Raw genomic sequence first — 20,740 nt, forward strand, 5'->3', positions numbered from 1 at the left:
TGGAATTCATGGCCGCCTGCATTTATTTCATAACAGTGCAGACACTTCTAAGTCATTGAATTCAACTATCCTGACAAAAAATTTGCTTTTTCCAGCTGTCTTTTCCAGGAATGCCCAGAGTCCCTATGGCCCTAGTAGTAAAATGTCTGCTGTTGAGAGACAGTCTCTAAAGATTATTCGTGTACCACGAGTAAAAGATGCAGGAATGCTTGATGAAATGAAATAAATATTTTGAAACAGTTTAGGTCTAATGGTGTAGCAGATGACTTTTTACCTATTTAGCATGTTAGTGTGAATATACCTTCTGTGTGTTTCCTCAGCAAAATCTGTTTAGAACAATGTGCACAGATCTGGAAACAGAAACTTGCACTTTGGGAAAAAAACTGCATCTGTGGACTGCTGCCCCTGCCAGATTACAGGAGTTTATTACTCTTAGGGGAAAGCTTAATAGTCTGTTAATTGAGAAGACAGAAGAACTTTTACACTTGGCTGCACACTATTATTAGGAGCATAGCAATAAAGGGAGCAAACCTTAGCCTACATATTCAAGTAAAATTTTGCAAAATAAGTTTAACAAGGTAGTGATGGATTATCTGTGCTACAATGTATGTGGTTCTCTGCAGAGCCCAAAAAGGCTAATAGTAGTAAACGCATTGATTACAGACAGGGATTCTGCTGATTTTTATTATTGCCATGGACAAGGTGCAGTTGCCTAAGCAAGGCACATGTTTCGTCAACATTGTGTGAAGGCCAACACTGTGAGAAGAGCCAGGGTGTTTCTGGTGCTTCTGACTTAATCCACAGGTTTCAGAGTTGCCACCCTGTAATATCACGAAAGTGTGGAGAGAGGCCTAGCTTGCAGAAGATTACCAACTGTTCTGAAATCTCACCGCTTTTTAAACTTTGGATCCAGACTACTAGATCAGAGTGATCACTGAGTTACTTGAAGGTACAGAACAGTTTGTTCCAAGGTTTTGCTGGCTTTGTATGCAGGCAAAACTGCTGCTTTTCAGAGTGTGATCTGATGGTACCGTGATTCACACATAGTAGCACTGGTACCATGACAACTCCAAACTCAGCCATGCTTGTGAAGTTCAATCTCAGCTCCCTGTGCTAGCCCCATATTTTATAATTCCGATGTTTTGGGTTGGTTTTGTGTTGGTTTTGTTTGTTTGTTTGTTTTTTAAATGGTACAGTGTCACTCTGAATTGCTTCTAAGATTTTAATGCAAGTTGTTACTGCCCCAACTTAAACAGGCAAAAGCACACTTAACATTAAACTTGCAAACACTTCTGGGTCTTACATTTTTGTACCTAAGTAAATTATGGCTCTGTAAACGAGAAATCATTTGATAAACTCTATTGTGACTGATTCTTATCGACTTAAAAGAAGTCAGGCGTGCAACTGTGCTGCCAGTATGAAGTCTATGAAATTTAGATCTCGGGCGTGCTTGCGAGTAGCTCCTGGCACTTGCACGTGGCTTTGCATGGGCAGCTGCCTGAGCCCCCATCTCCATTCCAGGGAGCCACAGAGGCCTCTTGCAAAAGAAACTGTGTGCTTTTGAATCTGCATATCTTAATCCAGTACATTTCCAATGGATCTATGTCATATACCATTTGGGAGAAGATTATTTTAAAGCAACGTTTAGAGCATCTGCACTGGGGAGCGTAGAGAGTGTGCAAGTGTTGCAAAGCAGGAGTAACATTTCTTTTTTTGTTTGTACATTTCTTGTCACTGTGATTTAGAGATGCTACCACAGGTTTTAAAAAAGTTCTTTTTTTCACCCAGCAATGTAAGTTAATTTCAATACAGATGCTCTTGTACTGTCCTTTGGGTATTTGCTATGGGAGAGAAACTCACCCTCTAGGGGTACTTACGCTAACACACAAGACATACACCGGTCTTTCCCCCAAATTTGAACACCACCTGTGTTTTAATCAGACCATCATCTGTTTTTATAGACAAGAAATTGGTTCCAGTGCAGAAGGCAGAGCTGGAGGAAGGCACAGCACCAGGGTCTGTCTCCTTGTCAGGGAGAGCCCACAGCCAGCCAGCCCCCTGCCCCACGTGGCACTTTTGGGAAACCAGGTTTCCGAGGGACTGGTGGGCAAGCATTCATAATGTGCATATTTTTAAAACTTTGTGGTTTGCTCAAGAAACTTCTATTTATGATCCTATTTAAAAAAAAAATAAAAATCAGGGCTGCTGTGCAGGAAGGGTTTGCATCTGGCATAATGCGACAGCTACGCTGTTAGGAGCTTTTGGTGGCTGACATGCTGGAGCTGACAAGGGTTTTAGCAGGAGGGGGGTTTTAGGTAAAGAAAACTTATTAACTCCTATTGCAAGCTTGCTGTAGCTGTAGCTTGAAGCACAGGAGCCAGCTCTGTTGCTGTACCATATTTGTCTCGACCATCAGGCTATGCGCCTGGCTGAGTCCTTGCTGCTGCTAAGTTTCCGGTATTTTCTTCTGTGAAGTTGTTCGTTTAAAAACACAGATAATCAGGGCCGTTGGTGTAGATAACGGCTTCCCGGGAGGCAGGCACAGCATCTGCAAGGGCAGGGCCCTGCCTACCCACTGCATCATCCCTGTCAGGTCCGGCAGCAGGTGCTGGCACCACGGCGGGCCTGTCACTGTCCCTGCCTCCCTCATGGCAGGACCCGTCCAGCCCCACGGTGGCCGCGGGGGCTGGGGCTGCCTCCAGGCCACCCCTGCTCCGTGCAGAGGCGGTGGGACAGGCCTGGCCGGTGGGGCCTTGCCATGCCTTGCTGGAGTGGGTGGCTCAGGCCATGTCCTCAGCATCCCTGTGCCATGGCAGGAGCGGGGAAAAATAATGTCTGTCAAGCTCTCAGATGAGGCACTTTTCCTCGTTCAGAGGGAGCAGAGGGCAGGGGCCCAGGCAGTGCATTTGGTGGTGGTATCTGAGAGCGCTGGAAGATATATGGAATTTGCTTGCAAGACATGCACCATCCACTGATGTATTTTTGTAAATCCCAAAAAAGGGGGGGGGGGGGGGGGGGCAGGATGGGACACAAAAAAAAAACCAACCCCAAGATGAAGAAGAGGAACTCTTCAAACCTTTCTTTCAAACACTTTTTTAAAAACATGCAGCAGATCTATTTTGTCTCATGACAAATACTGACTAACCTGAAGCCTCCTTATACAAATTCTGTCAGTTCTGCCAAGAGCTGAGATTATTTTGGGCTCGTCCGGATCATGTCAAACCTGTTCGCACCCTCTTATCCCGGCACCAGATGTACCAATGTACTGCTCCAGCTGGGTCACGCTGCTGCTCCGACCAGTACAGCTATGATGCAGACATAAAACCCAAACTGGTGCCCGGCGTGGGGACGTGCTGCAGCCAGTCCCTCCTCCCAAATCCTCCTGTCCTGGGAGCAAGAGAGAGAGAGGCTTACCTTGCCACCCCACAGAAGCGGGCTTCTTGGGGCCAGAGCTTGCAGGGGCACTTGGGGATTGCTCAGAAAGGAGGAGATGGGGCTTGAGGAGAGCAGTTCTGCTGATGGCAACTCTCCCCCACCAACGACTCAATAAAATCTCACAGCCAGCTGAAGCACAACCAACACTGTGTCTTTAGGTCTTGCTAGGACAAAGTCAAATACTGCAGCTAGTATGGCATCTATACTGTGCCCAGATCTACAAGCTACTTAACAGAGTCAAGGTAGTCTAAGGAAACGTGATGACTGCTAGAGCTGCCACAGAGAAATTTGGAGTAAGACACTAGCGAAATAAAGGAGACAGTGCGCGAGCTGGTACTGGCTTCCTGACAAGGGTTTCACAGCCCCTGTCTCTCTGAGAGTGAGATCTGCTGGGTGTAGAGAAATGGCAATCCAGCCAGTTATCTGTGCCACCAGGTAGGGAGGAATCTCAGCCACTCCACAAACCAAGCAAGTGACAGAGACTGAAATGTGCCCAACAGGGGGAGAGGAAGTTTCTGTGTCTGAAACTGCTGTTCTTTTTTCGCATTGGTGAAACTCAAGTCTGCACAACTACATCTGCAGAGAAGCATGAAAATTCCTCACAAGAAAAACTTGTGATAACAGTTGGCATGCTTTGCAGACCAGAGATGCTGACAGACGGCTCTCAGGAAGTGAATGGGAGCACCGCACGAGAATATTAACATCTGCCCACCAGGAACGAAGCTTTGGGGCCACATTTTCCAACAACTGAAATGAACTGAGAGTTTGGGCAGGTGCCTTTGAATGTGGAGCGGTCAAAGATTTGCATCTCCTTTCTGCAATTTGACAGCCCAATCATGTAATCTTCCTGGTGGCTAATATTTCCCCATACACTTGGTTTCTATTGCTCCAAACTGACTGGGTGCTCTGATAGCCTGCCAACTGTTGGTATTTTAAGGCAACAAACAAACGAACAATTTGCAATTTATTATTTTTTTTCGCATGTGCTTGTTTTAATGTGTTCGGATGTGGAAGTACTTAACTGTATAATGCCCCAGATGTCTGAAGGCCTCTCGGGAATGAGAGCGTGCATTGGTGATACTGTAGCCTGGGACTGTTTTTTGTGTGCATTAGGAATGACTACAGTTAGTAATGGAAATGTAGGACAGGAAACCACCTACCTAGAGAAGAGATTGACTACAGGTGGAGCCATGCACAATAATTCTGAAAACCAAACGATATTTAACATTCAGATAAAATGAAGATAAGTCTGAAACTCAGCTACTCAAAAAGCAAGTTAAAGTAGGTCAGTGAGTTTAGACCCAGCATGGCGGTTTGAACAACTCACAGAAAGTATCTGCATATTTTTCAAAACATAGGCACTGCCTAAAGCCATTGCTTTGCAGCAGATCCAGAAGTCGACTGAACATTGAAAAGTCTGATCCAAGACCTTCCAATGCTGCAATAACATAGAAAATGAGACTAAATCATCATCCTTTCTTAAGAAGTGTTCAGTCAGGGAAAAAATTTAAAAGGGTTAAGCTTCAACTGACACGTGCCCTACTTCTCATATGAGCTTACTAGGAGCAGTGGTAGAAACACAACTCTGTGAGAGCAAGCCAAGCCTGAACTTTGGTTTTGGCCACCTTGGAGTTTATGTGGTGCCACAGTACTTCCCTCCAGCTCAGTCCTGCCCACCACTGGCTGCTTTGTGCAAGGGCAGAGCCTACCTACAGCCAGGGCTGCCAAAAACCTCCCTGCATATGACAAGGTTGATTGAGTGTTAGTGTGGAGAAGAAAAGGTAGCAAGTATTCAGCTTCCCCTGGCAATGTAGGTTAGTAACATGGAAGTAATGCCTCTCTGAGAACCCAGCAGGGCACCCAGAAATGCAGCAGGCTGGTGCAGTCCTATCAGAAACACCTGTACTGGTCACCATTAGGAAAGCAGGCAGCAGGATCACTGTTTCGTCACATGGGTCCAATGCTAGTAATAAAAATAGAGTTAATGATAACTTCTTACTGGGGAAGAGCAGCAGCATTGGCCAATTACTAGGGCTTCTCCCTTTTTGCGTTGGTATTTCTTCTCTACTGAAAACTCAGAAAATTCTGGTTGTGGCATGCTGTTTTTCTGTGGGTTTTCAGCCCAAAACAAGAGTTGGTTTAAAAAACTAAAAAAAAAAGAAGAAAAAAAAAAGAAAAATCCCAACCCAGAATAAAGTGACACCATGTAGCTGGCTAGAATCCTTAATCTCTTTTGATAGCACAGGAAAGCTTGTACAGACTTTCACAGTGAATGACTCAGGTTGGTATTTAAATTTATTTGAGAAGAAATCAACCTAAAAATATAAGTGAAGGCTGATGCAGTTTTCTAGGTTAGGTCTGCCTTATTTAGTGAGCCTCATTACATGTTCAATGACATAAAACCAGGTGGCAGTTGACACACTAAACCAGTCTAAACAGGTCACAGTCTGCTCCAATGTCAATCATTTGCCTGGGGTCAGGAAGTAAAAGTAGGCCATGACTTCATTTCTAAAAACATCAGATTCATTTTTGTTCCTTGTTAGTTTTGTTCAACTTTCATGTTGAAATACAGTGGTCACATGCATCTCATGTAAGTAGCTGAATCTGAGACTGTGTCTTCAGTAGGAACCCACTGCACAAGTTTGCTGCTGCTCCTCAGTGTGCAGTGTCTACCCTCTTCCTTTTTTTGGCTGCTGAAAGGGTGGTTGTTTATTATCCCTCCTGCCTCGAGCAAAAATAATTTCAAATTTCACAGAACAGCTCTCAAACACCTCGCTCTATGTATGCCAAAGGTATACACATTTGTGAAACATCCTTACTGGGATAAAAGTCTTAGCTAATCAACTGGCATCACGATCTTTCATTTGGTGCAGCTCTGCTGATTTACATCAGCTGATTGATACCTCTGGTGCCTCTCTTTTCAGTTAGCAGGGTAATTACAACAATACACCTTTTTGCTAAAATAGAGTTTTCTGAAAATATATCATATACAGCAGCCAGCCAAAAGCTGATGCTGTGTGAAAAGAGAGCTTTTGTAAAACTGCATTTTATACGAAACAAAGGCATACATTTATTTCAATGGACAACACTTAATTGTACAATCCTACCAGCTTCATTCCTTGGTTTCCTATCTCCAAGTGTTTACTCCATAGGAAAAAAATTAATATTCCTTGAAGTCTCAAAAACCAAAACACAGCATTTTACTTTCTTTTCACTTCCAATACAGCTGTAAGGCCAGGAATTAAAGAGCAAGGTTCTCCTTTTCAGTCCCACGCTAAAGTGCAGTGAAAGCAGTGGTAGAGCAGCAGAGAACTGGCCTGAGATTTTTCTACTGGGGCTGTATCCCAGTCTGTGTTTCTTTTAGTATGCAGCACCACTTTCGCTGTGTGATTCTTTATCATGTCAGTGATGCTTTCACCAGGTATTTTGGAGGCTTTAGTAATAAAAACAGGCAACTGCTGAATCAAGTGAAAATTCATCACAATCCTTTTAGATAAGATGCTGAAGAACCCTTGACACAAGTCTTTCGGTGATAAATTTCTATTGTGTATTAAATAAAATTACTTAGAATCATATTCCAATTTTTAATTCCAGGCAGCTGTGTGGATCATCAACATTCCTAAAGGATCTGAGGTAAATTCAATTACTGAGAAATGTTTCACCTGATACAGAAAAGTTGAGTGGTGTGCATTACATTATTAGATGTTTGTTTATTGATTTCTGAGGAGTTATCCTATTATAGTCTTTTAATCCTGCTAAAGACTGCCTCAGATTTTGAAAAACACTTTGGGTTTGAACAGCCATATTGAAGGAGCGATTTATTTGGTCCTGGTGTGAGAAAAAAAAAATCAGCATTTTTAAATTTATCACCAGTTAGAAACTAAGATTTAAATTTGACAAGGATCAAATCTGGATTAAGTATTTTAGATGCACTTCTCAATAGAAAAGAGTGAACAAGCAGAAAAATTCTGAGACAGTTCATAGATGGAAAAAAATACTGCTGTGCAAATTTTGGGAGAGAAATTTGCTGGAAACTGAGATGGAAGCTTTCCAAACTCTGATATGTACTGCAGCATAAGCTGGATTTTAATGGTATCTTCCATTAATTGTTATCTTTATCACAATTCTGTGTGGATCAGTAAATTCAGTGTAATATATTAAGAGTTCAGCGTGTATATAGCTGGTGCATTGGGGAAGTAGTTTCGTTCATGATTACTGAGTGATTTGAGAGCCCCCCAACAGAAATCCCCCACACTCTTGCTGTTGTTAGGCAGGCCTGCCTGGGTTGACTTCAGCAGATTTGCAGCTTCTATTGGATATAGAGATACTAACTCCTTCCCAAAATTGCCGCTGTTGAGAGATGCGTGAGGTGTATCATGTATCTTGTGTCAATACCCGGTTAGAGGCAGCTGCTTGCTGGGGTGGGCAGCAGGAGAGAAAGGGTTCTTCAGGTCATAGGCTTCAACTGCGGCTGACAGAAAGTGGCTGAGCAAGGCCTTTGAGTTATGACTGTGAGCCTGGATAAGATAAGTCCTGTGCTGCTTAGTCCTGATGCAATTTTCATCCAAAATCACTATGCATGGACCTTCCACAGAGGATATGAGTTATTACCAGGCCTCTCTTAAATAATTGCTTGTCACCTGCTGCAGAATGGGATACAACAGTACCATCTCCTCTTCTTTCCTGTTTCCAGCAAAAGAAACTCTCGGTCAAACCCAATACTACTTCTTTTAGCCACTCATATGTTGTCTTTTCTTGTGGCTGGTTCAAAGTACACCTTTACACACTGGAGATGAAGCAATAATGAATTCTCCAATTCCATATGTCTGAATACAAACCTGAGACTGAGCCATAAGCAGTTAAAAACAAAACCCAAATCCTGGGACCAAAGAAAGACCCTTGTGCTTCACAGTTCTATAAATACATTCTGATTTTGCAAAGCAACATAGTACTAGTGTTTGCCATTACCTGGTAAAATAAATAGATGTGATCTGTTAAAAAAAAAAAAAAGTACTTTTTAGACTTCTATATGAATCTGCAAAGCACGATAAAGCTGATTGTGGGAATATTTGGTAAGGACTGCAAACTAAAGTGAGATCATTTTCCCAGTGGAATGTTGATTACTCATTTTTCTCGTTTTTCTTCATAGGAACTCTCGCCAAGGTTATGTATTTTAGGATCATAAGTGTAATTGTATCCTCAGAGCATATCAGTTCTGTTTATGTAGAGAGCATCATGGCATGTGTCATATGAATTCACTGGTCAAATGCTATATAATGCTGGTCTGCTTTAGTTCAGATTATCAGTAGTTTGTAAGTGTAAGACCATGATCTTTGTTGTCATTCAGTAGATATCTAAAACAGAGATCATCAAACCTTTTTCTCAGAGTAATCCTGCTGTTGACAACATAGGCTCCTTAGTGATAGAAGCAAAAAAATGCTCTATTTTGAGTTTGTTGAAGGTCTGCAGAAATCAGTACTGCTATGTTTTAAGTTTCAGAATAATTGGAAAATAACCAGGAATCTTCTATCTGCAGAAGCACATTTTCTAGAATAAAACTGAGAACTCTGCCTTGTAACCACAGCTTAGCATCCAGCATTGAAAAATCAGTGTAAGTTTTAATAAGGTCTTTAATGAAATTGAAGGTTTGTGTTAACAGAACGCCACAGCTTCTCGAAGTATCACAGCTGTATATGTTTTCAGTATAAAATATTATTGGCTTGAATATAATGAAAGTATAAGAAGAAAAGATGTTCTACTGAAAAATCTATTTCTGACTTCAAAGAAACTTAAACAGAAGAGGTAGAAAACATTAGGTCACTGATCGCTTTCTCCAGAGCCCTTAGAAGTCAATGGGAATTGCTGGATTGGATGCAATCAACCACAGCAAATGTGAAAGCTTGGTGTGAAAATACCCTCATAAGCAAAGAGATATGATGTCTCATGGTTGTGGATGCCAGCAAATTACTTTGCATGAGGATTCTTAAAAACATTACTTTTTCAACAAATAGATGTATAAAATATTTCATGCTATACTTTATACCTCTTTTCCGGGGTCCATGCTTTTAGTTGCAGCCCACTGATTCAACTGAGAGTGAGGAATTCTAACATGTGTTCACACATTTCTCTCAAAGGTGTTAACTCTTCACATAACTAAGAAAGTTATTAAGTTTAAGTTATTTCTGTGTTTCAGATAGTCTCCTGAATCTCATTAGGATTGTGGGCAAGTTACTGTAACTGCTATTGAGCCAGATTGCTGTTTATTTCAGTTCACGTTGTGTTAGACTTTGATTTCTAGAACTGGTTCAAATCTACATATTTTTATGTAACCAGTAGCGAAATCTCCAATTAAGCAAAGAGGCTGAAATAACCAAGATTTACATTGACAGAGCAGTGTAGGAAAGTTTCCTTCTTGGCTTGGCTGTAGTGATTTTTATTAACATTTTATTTCCCTGTTGTAGCCAGGTGATACTGGTTATCCACTGCACAATATAAAGTAAACAGCAGCTGGTTGGCTCCCATATTATTCTGTAGATGTCTTCAGTATAGCTATTTCAAAATTCTGGCTGGTATATCACTTTCCATATGTTTCACAGTGAATTCTCAGGAGAAGAATGTCTGTCTTAGCCTAGATACTTCCAGTCACACTTTCCTGGTGTGGAAAAAGTCCTCATTCATACTTTAATCACAAATGTACTTTTTCTAGATCTCCACAAGCATTGGCATTTGCTGTTATTCTTCTAGCTGCCTGTCATTTGTTCGCTGGCATTGTCAATATGGGTGAAAATAAAAAAAATCTTTGGAAGAAAAAAAAAAAAGGATTTACCACTGTTTGAAAGATTCTATCACAAGCAAGATCATAGCAAAATACCTCAAGTAAGCCTGATAGTAGCAGCATAAAATATCCAGCAAGTATCCTGTATACTAAGGGAAAATGCAATCTCATGTTTTTCTTAAAAAATAAAATTAAAAAAAAAAAAGGAGATTTTTAGTGTTTACAGGTTACTCTTGCCCTGATTAGCCATAGATCTTACTAGACTCATTGGAGGTACCCAGTAAGATCTCATTTGTCAGTATTACAGGTGAAAGCTTAGAAAATAGAGGATTATAATAAGGTCAGCTGCAAAAGGCCAGAAATACCTTCATGCTTCCCAGGCAGTGGGGTAGTGAGCAATGCTGTACAAGTGGTAGGGGCAAATACTTATTTCCCATTTGCTGTGGAGTGTCAACACACTGATCCATGCTGCTAAGCCTACAGGTTAAGGTTTCCTATTCAGCAGAAGTAGTATAGCTGTGGCTGATATATTCTCATGCTGTCTCATTTTTTTTGTGAACTTTGAAGACTATTCAGCCTAAGAGAGAAAGCAGATTATGAAACTTTTCCTGTAAGGGTGTTTCTTTTTCCCAGGGTTACCTGTACTAAATGGCTCATTAGGGTGAAGAGGCAGCGGAGCCATAGCAGCTAATTTGCACAGTGGTGAGTGAAGACTTTAATTGTTTCTTGTCTGGCTGATAATCATAGAATCATAAAATGGTTCGGGTTGGAAAGGACCTTAAAGATCATGTAGTTCCAACCCCCCTGCCATGGGCAGGGACACCTTCCACTAGACCAGGCTGCTCAAAGCCCCATCCAACCTGGCCTTGAACACTTCCAGGGATGGGGCATCCACAACTGCTCTGGGCAACCTGTTCCAGTGTCTCACTACCCTCACAATGAAGGGTTTCTTCCTTACATCTAACCTAAATCCACCCTCTTTCAGTTTAAAGCCATTACCCCTTGTCCTATCACTACATGTCCTGGTAAAAAGTCCCTTTCTGGCTTTCTTGTAGGCCCCCTTTAGGTACTGGAAGGCTGCTATAAGGTCTTGTGGTTTAACCCCAGCTGGCAACTAAGCCCCATGCAGCCACTCACCTCCCTCACAGTGGGATGGGGGAGAGAATCAGAAGGGTAAAAGTGAGAAAACTCATGGGTTGAGATAAAGCTACTTTAATAAGTAAAGCAAAAGCCACGTGCACAAGCAAAGCAAACCAAGGAATTAATTCAGTACTTCCCATCAGCAGGCAGATGTTCAGCCATCTCCAGGAAAGCAGGGCTCCCTCACACGTAACGGTTACTTGGGAAGACAAACGCCATCACTGTGAATGTCCCCCCCATTCCTTCCTCTTCCCCCAGCTTTCTATGCTGAGCACGATGTCGTATGGTCTGGAATATCCCTTGGGTCAGTTGGGGTCAGCTGTCCCGGCTGTGTCCCCTCCCAACTCCTTGTGGCCCCCCAGCCTCCTCGCTGGTGGGGTGGGGTGAGAAGCAGAAAAGGCCTTGGCTCTGTGTAAGCACCGCTCAGCAGTAACTAAAACATCTCTGCATTATCAACACTGTTTTCAGCACAGATCCAAAACATAGCCCCATACTGGCTACTCGGAAGGAAATTAACTCTATCCCAACCAAAACCAGCATACCACTGCATTCAGGGGTTGGATGGTGGAGGCTAGTGACATCCTGGGCTGCATTAGGAGGAGTGTTGCCAGCAGGTCGAGGGAGGTGGCCCTTCCCTTCTACTCAGCACTGATGAGGCCACACCTGAAGTGCTGGGTCCAGTTCTGGACTCCCCAGTACAAGAGAGAGATGGATACACTGAAGAGAGTTCAGCAAAGGGCCACTAAGAGGATTAAGACTGGAGCATCTCTCCTGTGAGGAAAGGCTGAGAGGGTTGGGACTGTTCAGTTTAGAGAAGAGAAGGCTCAGGGGGGAACTTATCAATGTATTTAAATATCTGAAGAGAGGCGTAAAAAAGACAGACAGGCTCTTTTCAGTGGTGCCCAATAGCAGGACAAGAGGCAATGGGCACAAACTGAAACACAGGAGGTTTCACCTGAACATAAGTAGAAGCTTTTCTAGTGTGAGGGTGACAGAGCACCGGCATGGGTTGCCCATAGAAGCTGTGGAATTTCCGTCCTTGGACATACTAAAAAATCTTCTGGACATGGTCCTGGTCAGTCAGCTCTAGATGGCCTTAATGTTTACAGCCCTTGTATTGTTAAACTTTGGAAGTTTGGGGTTTCTTTTCACACAACAGGTCCCTTAAAAAAAATAAAAATAGTGGTAGCACTTTGTTTTCAATTTCTAGAATGGACTTTTCTGATCTTTTTTCTCATTTATTAAATTAGAAGTATTACAGTTGTTCTCTCAGTCTATGAAATTTCAGAAATGAAGCTTATTCAGTGGCAGGACTGTTACATCAGCAGAGACAATGGCAGTACAATAGTACCTCTTCTTTGCTGGTGACATGATTCCTGGGCTTGATCTGTAGCTCACTGAAGATAAATGGAGAATGCCCACTGAGTTTATTCAGACGTGAACAGGGATCTGAATTAAACTCAATGCACAGAGAAAGACAAGATTTCTCTTTTTTATATCCTCAGAACTTGAAATTCTTCTGGTGGCTTTGCCCACCGAGTAAAAGTAACTTTTCATTTAGCAGCTTTTAGATGCATAGCCTTAATAAGAATATAATTTTTTTTATCATCACTGGTTTAATTGCTTAGATTACGATGCTTCTGAATATGAATGGAGAGAGTGTAGTTAAAAACTTTCTCACGATATTTCACAAAAACTCAGCATGTGTTTCATGTGTTAGAGACAACTAGGCTGAATGTATATTTTTCCTCCCTGAGTAACTTCTGAGTAATTTGTGAGAAGAGATACAACACTGAAGTAAGAATCTGTAAAATACCATGACATAAAACCCCCAAGCTTTTCATCACAAAGAAGTTCAGCCTTGTATTTCTGATGCATGTCTAAATTCTATAAGGATTTCAGTCTACAGATTTGAAAATGCTTAGAAGACTGTATCAGCACCTTATCAGTTTCAGTGCATCCAACGTTTTGCCTAAATATGTCTGCCTAAGTTGATATACTGCCTAAACGCCAATAGAGTAGTTTTACATTTGGAACAAGTTCTAAAATTTAAATCAGGAAAAGACCTTTGCTGCATTTTCTATAAACTTTAGAAAAAGTCTACAGAAGAAATGATATAACCTAGATTCACAGTTACAAAAAGATTAATAGTAATATTTTGTATTCAATGGGACAAGAGAGATTGGTGTTATATAATATTTCAAAGCTGCTGAACAAAGCAACTTGATAATGGAGGTAATATGAAGTGAAATATCCAAGTTTTAAAGAAACTCTGATGGAATGATGCTGTTAAAGTCACCAGGAAGGCTGCATCTCTGGAGACAGCCTTAGCAAGGAACTAGGCCAATGAACTGAAGCTCTCAGCTTCATCTTTAATAGATAAGAAGCTCGTTTTGCAAAAATCAGTGTATAGCACAGTTAAATTGAGGCTCTGGTAATTACAGTGGCTGAAGTTCCTCTGTTAGATATCTCTTCCATGCTTTCTCTTATTTATGCTTATGCTGCCATGCTATCCTGCCCCTCTACCTTTTTCTTTCCAGCCTCCAAAATAACACCGAAGTTGACTGGCATCCAAGAAAAACCAAATGGTCAGCAGTCAGGCAGTAAGTCGCATTATGGTAGTATTTCAACTCTACAACAATAAAAGCTAAGGTGTCCAGAGAAACTACCAAGAGTAGTCTCAGAGCATAGTAGGGTTAATGCATCTCTGCAAGAGAGAAGCAGCAGAGCATGGAAGTATATAGGGCAAAAGGTCAAACAGTTTTTGGTAACAGATTTACATATAGCTTGTGGTCTGGGGTTTTAAGTGTGGTGCAGTCAAGAAGCAATAATGAAGTTTTGGAACCCACCTATAGTATTAAAAACTCTGCAGGTCGTTAAAAAAGATAGACTGGGTGTCATAACGCTTACCAAGCCCAGAAAAACATAAAGCAGAGAATGTAGCAGAATTACAAGGAAAGATTGGTGCAAAAGCCAAAGACTGAAAATCAAAGATAGAAAAATATGTGGGAAGATCCGCAGAGAAGAAACAGGCATGCTGCTGCTGTTGCTGCCTTTTCCAATAAAAAAGAATAATAACCATTTTTTAGTTGATTTCCACCTGACAACATGACAAAAGAGCGCTTGGAATGACTATGACAAGAGCCCATGTCCCACAGACCCTTACTAATTCATATATTGATTTTTTTAGAAAAAATTTCTAGCCTTTTATATGTCTGGTAAATATAAATCAGTGAATTGAATTACCAGCTGCTTACTCTTATATACATACAGTGATGTGATAGTCTTAACTAAGGGATTTGCAACCTGATTACTTTTTATCTCATTTGGAAAAGTATAAATTGGGTGTTGAAACTGCAGTGAACCTTATTAAATACCTTCCCTATCCCCATTGGTTGCCTTAAGTGCACAGTAGTTCTTCTTGTTGCTCTAAGAGGGATGAAAGATTTAGAAGCTCAAATCAACCCAAAAGGCAGCACACACATGCAGATCTGAAGATGGTGCTTTCTCATTTGTAGCAAAGCCAAAATTTTATTGTGATGCCTTGGAAGCATCTCTAGATATTGATTCTGAAAAATGATGGCACAGGTTCAGTGCTAGTGAAAGCAATGGAGTCAGCTTATCCAGCTTGCTTTTGGGGACTTCAGCCATCTATCAAGTGAACATAGCAGTTTTGGCATATCGAATGAAACATTCCTGTACAGCAAACTGTACAGGAGTGTACAGGAATGCTTAGCTTAATCTTAAAGCTACTAATCTGATATACATTTCACATTCAACACTTTTTTTTATCTCAAAATGAATTTTCAGTGACTTTTTGCTTTGAGATTCAGTTACTGTGATTTCAACTTTAAACAACTGATCTGTATTGTCAGAGAGGCTGCCAGCTCTTTCATTATTAGGCATGGGGATCGTCACGTGCTCCTTCCATTGTGCCTGTAGATCTTTTCCCTTCTCTGGCTCATGCTGCGTAACCTCCTTTCTCTCCTACGTCACAAGCACTGCAATCCTTTTCCTTTTCTGTTACATGCACAGCAATAATCTCCTGCTAACGCACCAGCTCTGACTAAGAGAATAAGCCCTGTCACCCCCAAGCTCAAGCAGCTTCCTGAATAATACCACATGATGGGAGATTACATGCTTAAAATGTATTTCAGTCTTAGAGTTTTCTTACTTGTTGTAATTCAAGCCCTTCCTTGCAGGTTGTGATGTTGCCCAAATCCCTCCCCAGGCCTATAACCCTGTAGTCTGTTGTCTAGTATGACCTGACTCCGTATTTGGCCTTCTAATGAGTCTCCAGGTTGCTGGTGAGGCACATGCCTTCTGATGTGTCTTTAGCTCCCAGGGATGGCACTTTACCATGTCCCTCAGCTAAGGCATTGCAACAATAATGCTGTGCCCTGGTGCAGCACTTAGACCCCCCAAATTGCAAAGTCCTATGCAAAACAGGTTGCATTTTGCAATCCTACTGTCTCAGAATGTAGTTGATTATTAGCTTTCTTATTTACTTCTGTAATGTTGTGGTTATGTATGTATGTGTTCATATTTATCTAGCTGTGATTTTCACTAAGTTTTCAATAAATATGGTAAGTATAAATCTTTATACAACATTTTTGGAAATAAAGCAAGCAGGTTGATATATCTGAATATCCTAATATACACTAAGAATGGGGTCCATGAATAGCTCCGTTACATAAAGTCTGAGTTCATGTGCAAGTACTGGGGTATATAGGTGTGGTTATATAAAATTTTAGTATTGAAGCTACCTTAGAAAGTGGATTAAATGTTTCTTCTCATCTCTTACCATTTTTAAACTGTTTCTTTTCCCTGGGCTCTGAAGATTGGCGAATAGGTACTCTAGGTTGCAGAATTCTGTAGTAAGGCTTTGACGCATCATGGAGTCAGAGATCTGTAAAATACTATTTTCTTCTTCACTGAAACAAAGGGGCTGATGGGGTCCATCTGTCAGAGAAGGGGAAGAGCATCTTTGGTCATAGGCTTGCCAAACTGGTGAATAGGGCTTTAAACTGAAGTTGCCAGGAGAGGGGAACCTCAATCCATCCCATTTCTACCAGTTTGATGTCAGTGCCAGCAATAGGTACCCAGACCCTGCAGAGGGTCAGCAGGAGAGCACCTGAAGAGCAACACAAAGGAATCCTAGCCACTCCAGACACTAATTCAGCTTCATTGGGGGCCCAGCTTAAGTGCCTCAATGCAAACACACGTAGCGTGGGGAATAAACAAGAAGAGTTAGAGATGTACACATGCCTGCAGGGCTACAATCTTATCTGCATTGTGGAGACATGGGATGGCTCCTACGACTGGAGTGTTGGAATGGAAGGATACGGGCTCTTTAGGAAGGACAGGCAGGGGAGACAAGGAGGGGGTGTCACCCACTATGTCAGTGACCAACTGGAGCACATGGAGCTCCACCTGGGGATGGATGAGGAGCCAACTGAGAATTTATGGATCAGGATTAAAGGGAGGGCAGGAACAGGTGACATTATAGTGGGGGTCTGCTACAGGCCACCCAACCAGGAAGACTGAGCGGATGAGGCCCTCTATAGACAGACAGGAGCAGCCTCACGTTCACAAGCCCTGGTCCTCATGGAGGCCTTCAACCACCCTGATATCTGCTGGAGGGACAACACAGCAGGGCATAAGCAGTCGAGGACGTTCCTGGAATGTGTTGATGATAATTTCCTTCTCAAAGTGATGGAGGAGCCAATGAGGAGAGGTGCTATGCTGGACCTTGTTCTCACCAACAAGGAGGGGCTGGTGGGGAATGTGAAGCTCAAGGGCAGCCTTGGCTACAGTGACCATGAAGTGGTGGTGTTCAAGATCCTTAGAGCAGCAAGGAGAGTGCACAGCAAGCTCGCTACCCTGGTCTTCAGGAGAGCAGATTTTGGCCTCTTCAGGGATCTGCTTGGTAGAGTACCATGGGATAAAACCCTGGAGGGAAGATGGGCCCAAGAACGCTGGTTAATATTCAAGGATCACTTCCTCCAAGCTCAGGAACGGTGCATCCCAACAAAGAGGAAGTTGGACAAAAATGCCAGGAGGCCTGCACATATGAACAAGGAGCTCCTGGACAAACTCCAGCACAAAAAAGGAAGCCTGTGGGGGGTGGAAGGAAGGACAAGTAGCTTGGGAGGAATACAGAGATATCGTCCGAGCAGCCAGGGATCAGGTTAAGAAAGCTAAAGCCTCGATAGAATTAAATCTGGCCAGGGACATCAAGGGCAACAAGAAAAGCTTCTATAGGTACATCAGTGATAAAAAGAAGACCAGGGAAAATGTGGACCCTCTCTGGAAGGAAACAGGAGACCTGGTTACCCAGGATATGGAGAAGGCTGAGTTACTCAACGACTTCTTTTCCTCAGTCTTCACCAGCAAGTGCTCTAGCCACACTGCCTAAGTCACAGAAGGCGAAGGCAGGGAGTAGGAGAATGAAGAACTGCTCAGTGTAAGAGGAGGTGAGGTATAAGACCATCTAAGGAATCTGAAGGTGCATAAGTCCATGGGAGCTGATGAGGTGCATCCGTGGGTCCTGAGGGAACTGGCAGATGAAGTGTCTAAGCCACTATCCATCGTATTTGAGAAGTTGTGACAGTCTGGGGAAGTTGCCACTGACTGGAAAAGGGGAAACATAACCCCCATTTTTAAAAAGGGATAAAAGGAAGACCTGCAGAACTACAGGCCAGTCAGTCTCACCTCTATTCCAGGCAAGATCATGGAGCAGTTTCCAGGTTGCCTTGGAAACTATGCCAAGGCACATGGAAAATAAGGAGGTGATTGGTGACAGCCGGTATGGCTTCACTAAAGGCAAATGATGCCTGACAAATTTGGTGGCCTTCTACAATGGGGTTACAGCGTTGGTGGATAAGGGAAGAGCAACTGATGTCATCTACCTCGACCCGTGCGAAGCATTTGATACTGTCCCACACGACATCCTTGTCACTAAATGGGAGAGACATGGTTTTGACAGATGGACCACTCAGTGGATAAAGAACTGGCTGGATGGTTACACTCAAAGGGTTGCAATCAACAGCTCGATATCCAAGTGGAGACCAGTTATGAGCGGCGTTCCTCGGGGGTTGGTATTGGGACTGGTTCTGTTTAACGTCGTTGTCAGTGACTTGGACAGTGGGATCGAGTGCACCCTCAGCAAATTTGCCAATGACACTGAGCTGTGTGGTGCAGCCAACACGCTGGAGGGAAGGAATGCCATTCAGAGGGCTTGAGAGGTGACCCTGTGCGAACCTCATGAAGTTCAACAAGGCCAAATGCAAGGTCCTGCACATGGGTTGGGGCAATCTCAAGCACAAATACAGGCTGGGCAATGAGTGGATTGAGAGCAGCCCTGAGGAGAAGGACTTGGGGATGTTGCTTGACAAGAAGCTCAATGTGACCCAGCAATGGGTGTTTGCTGCCCAGAAAGTCAACCATATGCTGGGCTGCATCAAAAGAAGTGTAACCAGCAGATCAAGGGAAGTGATTTTGCCCCTGTACTCTACTCTCGTGAGACCCCGCCTGGAGTCCTGCATTCAGCGCTGGGGCCCTCAACATATGAAGGACATGGATTTGTTGGAGTGAGTCAAGGGGAGGGCCACAAAGATGACCAGAAGGCTGGAGAACCTCTCCTATGAAGACAGGCTGAGAGAGTTGGGGTGGTTCAGCCTGGAGAAGAGAAGGCTCTGGGGACACTTTATAGCAGCAAGTACTTCCAGTACTTAAAGGGGGCCTACAAGAAAGCCAGAAAGGGACTTTGTACCAGGGCATGTAGTGATAGGACAAGGGGTAATGGCTTTAAGCTGAAAGAGGGTAGATTTAGATTAGGTGTAAGAAAGAAGTTCTTCACTGTGAGGGTAGTGAGACACTGGAACAGGTTGCCCAGAGCGGTTGTGGATGCCCCATCCCTGGAAGTGTTCAAGGCCAGGTTGGATGGGGCTTTGAGAAACCTGGTCTAGTGGAAGGTGTCCCTGCCCATGGCAGGGGGGTTGGAACTACATGATCTTTAGAGTCCCTTCCAACCGAAACCATTCTATGTTTCTATGTAGTAAAGCCAAAGTTGCATGGGATGCCTGAGTTCATTATGGGCTCTACTACACAACTTCAAGAGTAATATTTTGCTCTGTGGTATGCTAGCTGTAAAATGAAGGTATTAGTCCCTGCCTTCTTTAGTAAGCCTATCTGAGGTGAGATAAGTGTGAAGGGATAATTATACATTATTATTACTATGATAACGCTGTTCTTTTTAATGTATGGTTTCATACAATACTTCCTAAAAATCTTACTGCCATTGAAGCATTCATTAGCCTTTTCCATGTTAAACTATGATTTTTTCATTTTTTACAAGAAAGCATGATTTTTCTGATGTAACTGTCTTTCTGGCTGGGGACTTTCAACCAATGCTGAACTGAAGGAGAGAGAATATGTTTCTTTTTCAGCATGCTTTTCTTGGCAGGCACATGAAGTGGATACAATCTGGAATTATATAGAAGAGTTTTAGGGTGGAATTAATTTTCTTTTTATTTGGCTATCTAAAAGTTTGCCAACCAGTTAAGGTTAATTGTGTAGCTAAATATTTTCTAGTGAGTACCTAAGTCTGCTATCAGTCTTCCTCATAGTCTGGTTATTCTTTTTGAGTCTGCTGTAGAAAAACTTTTGCCAATCCAATGTAATGCATATTTTCACATATGAAAAGAAATGAGCTTTCTATTGCAGAGTTGTGATTTTTTTAACCTGGGTGTACAAGTTTCTGTATTTAAAAAATGTAAGTGTATTTGGAGGTAGTAGAAATAATTTATCACAAGTAGTAATGTAAGGGAGGTCAAGAGCATAGAATACTTTCTTGTGATTTCAGTTTCTTGCTACTATGTCTAGCCAAGAGACAATTATTCCTGCCCTATTACATGGCTATAAATAACTGAAAATTCAGTGGCATTTATTCAGAGAGCTGGAGGGATTATCAGGCACAGCTTGGTTTAGATGTATTTTCTGAGATATAAAAATTTTACCTGAGTTTTGCTCTGAAGTTTGAGCCTGTAGCAAGTTAGATGCGTAATTTCTAAGGGCATCAGGTAGCAGAAGGTCAAAAAGCGAGGTCTGTTCTGTTTGTTGATGTCTCTAGACTAGAATGTGGCACAATTCAGAACACCAGAGTTAAGATGTAAAATTATAAGGTGGAAGCTGGACTGTGGTCTCTATGCAGTGCTGAATTTTATTATCCTGAGTGGGACTACATGTGAAATACCATGACTTATTTAAGTTTGGGTGACTTCATTGAAGCATTGGTAAAACAGAGAGAGAGCATGCTTCTTTCAAGGTGCCACATGAGCTTGCACTTGAATTTTATGGACTCTGTTAGGTGCAGAAGCTTGATCATCT

At 42.4% G+C, this 20,740-nt stretch overlaps 1 protein-coding gene across 1 annotated transcript in view; it reads left to right on the forward strand.

The window, feature by feature from the left end:
* Positions 1-10,868: 10,868 nt before the first annotated feature.
* Positions 10,869-20,740, forward strand: part of SAMSN1 (SAM domain, SH3 domain and nuclear localization signals 1) — a 190,718-nt gene continuing 180,846 nt past the window's right edge. The window contains exon 1 of the mRNA XM_075033930.1: positions 10,869-10,912. The gene's annotated coding sequence lies outside the window, so the exon portion shown is untranslated. The remainder of the gene's footprint in view (positions 10,913-20,740) is intronic.

The sequence above is a fragment of the Buteo buteo genome, chromosome 8 (assembly GCF_964188355.1).
Source record: "Buteo buteo chromosome 8, bButBut1.hap1.1, whole genome shotgun sequence".
NCBI classification, from domain to species: domain Eukaryota; kingdom Metazoa; phylum Chordata; class Aves; order Accipitriformes; family Accipitridae; genus Buteo; species Buteo buteo.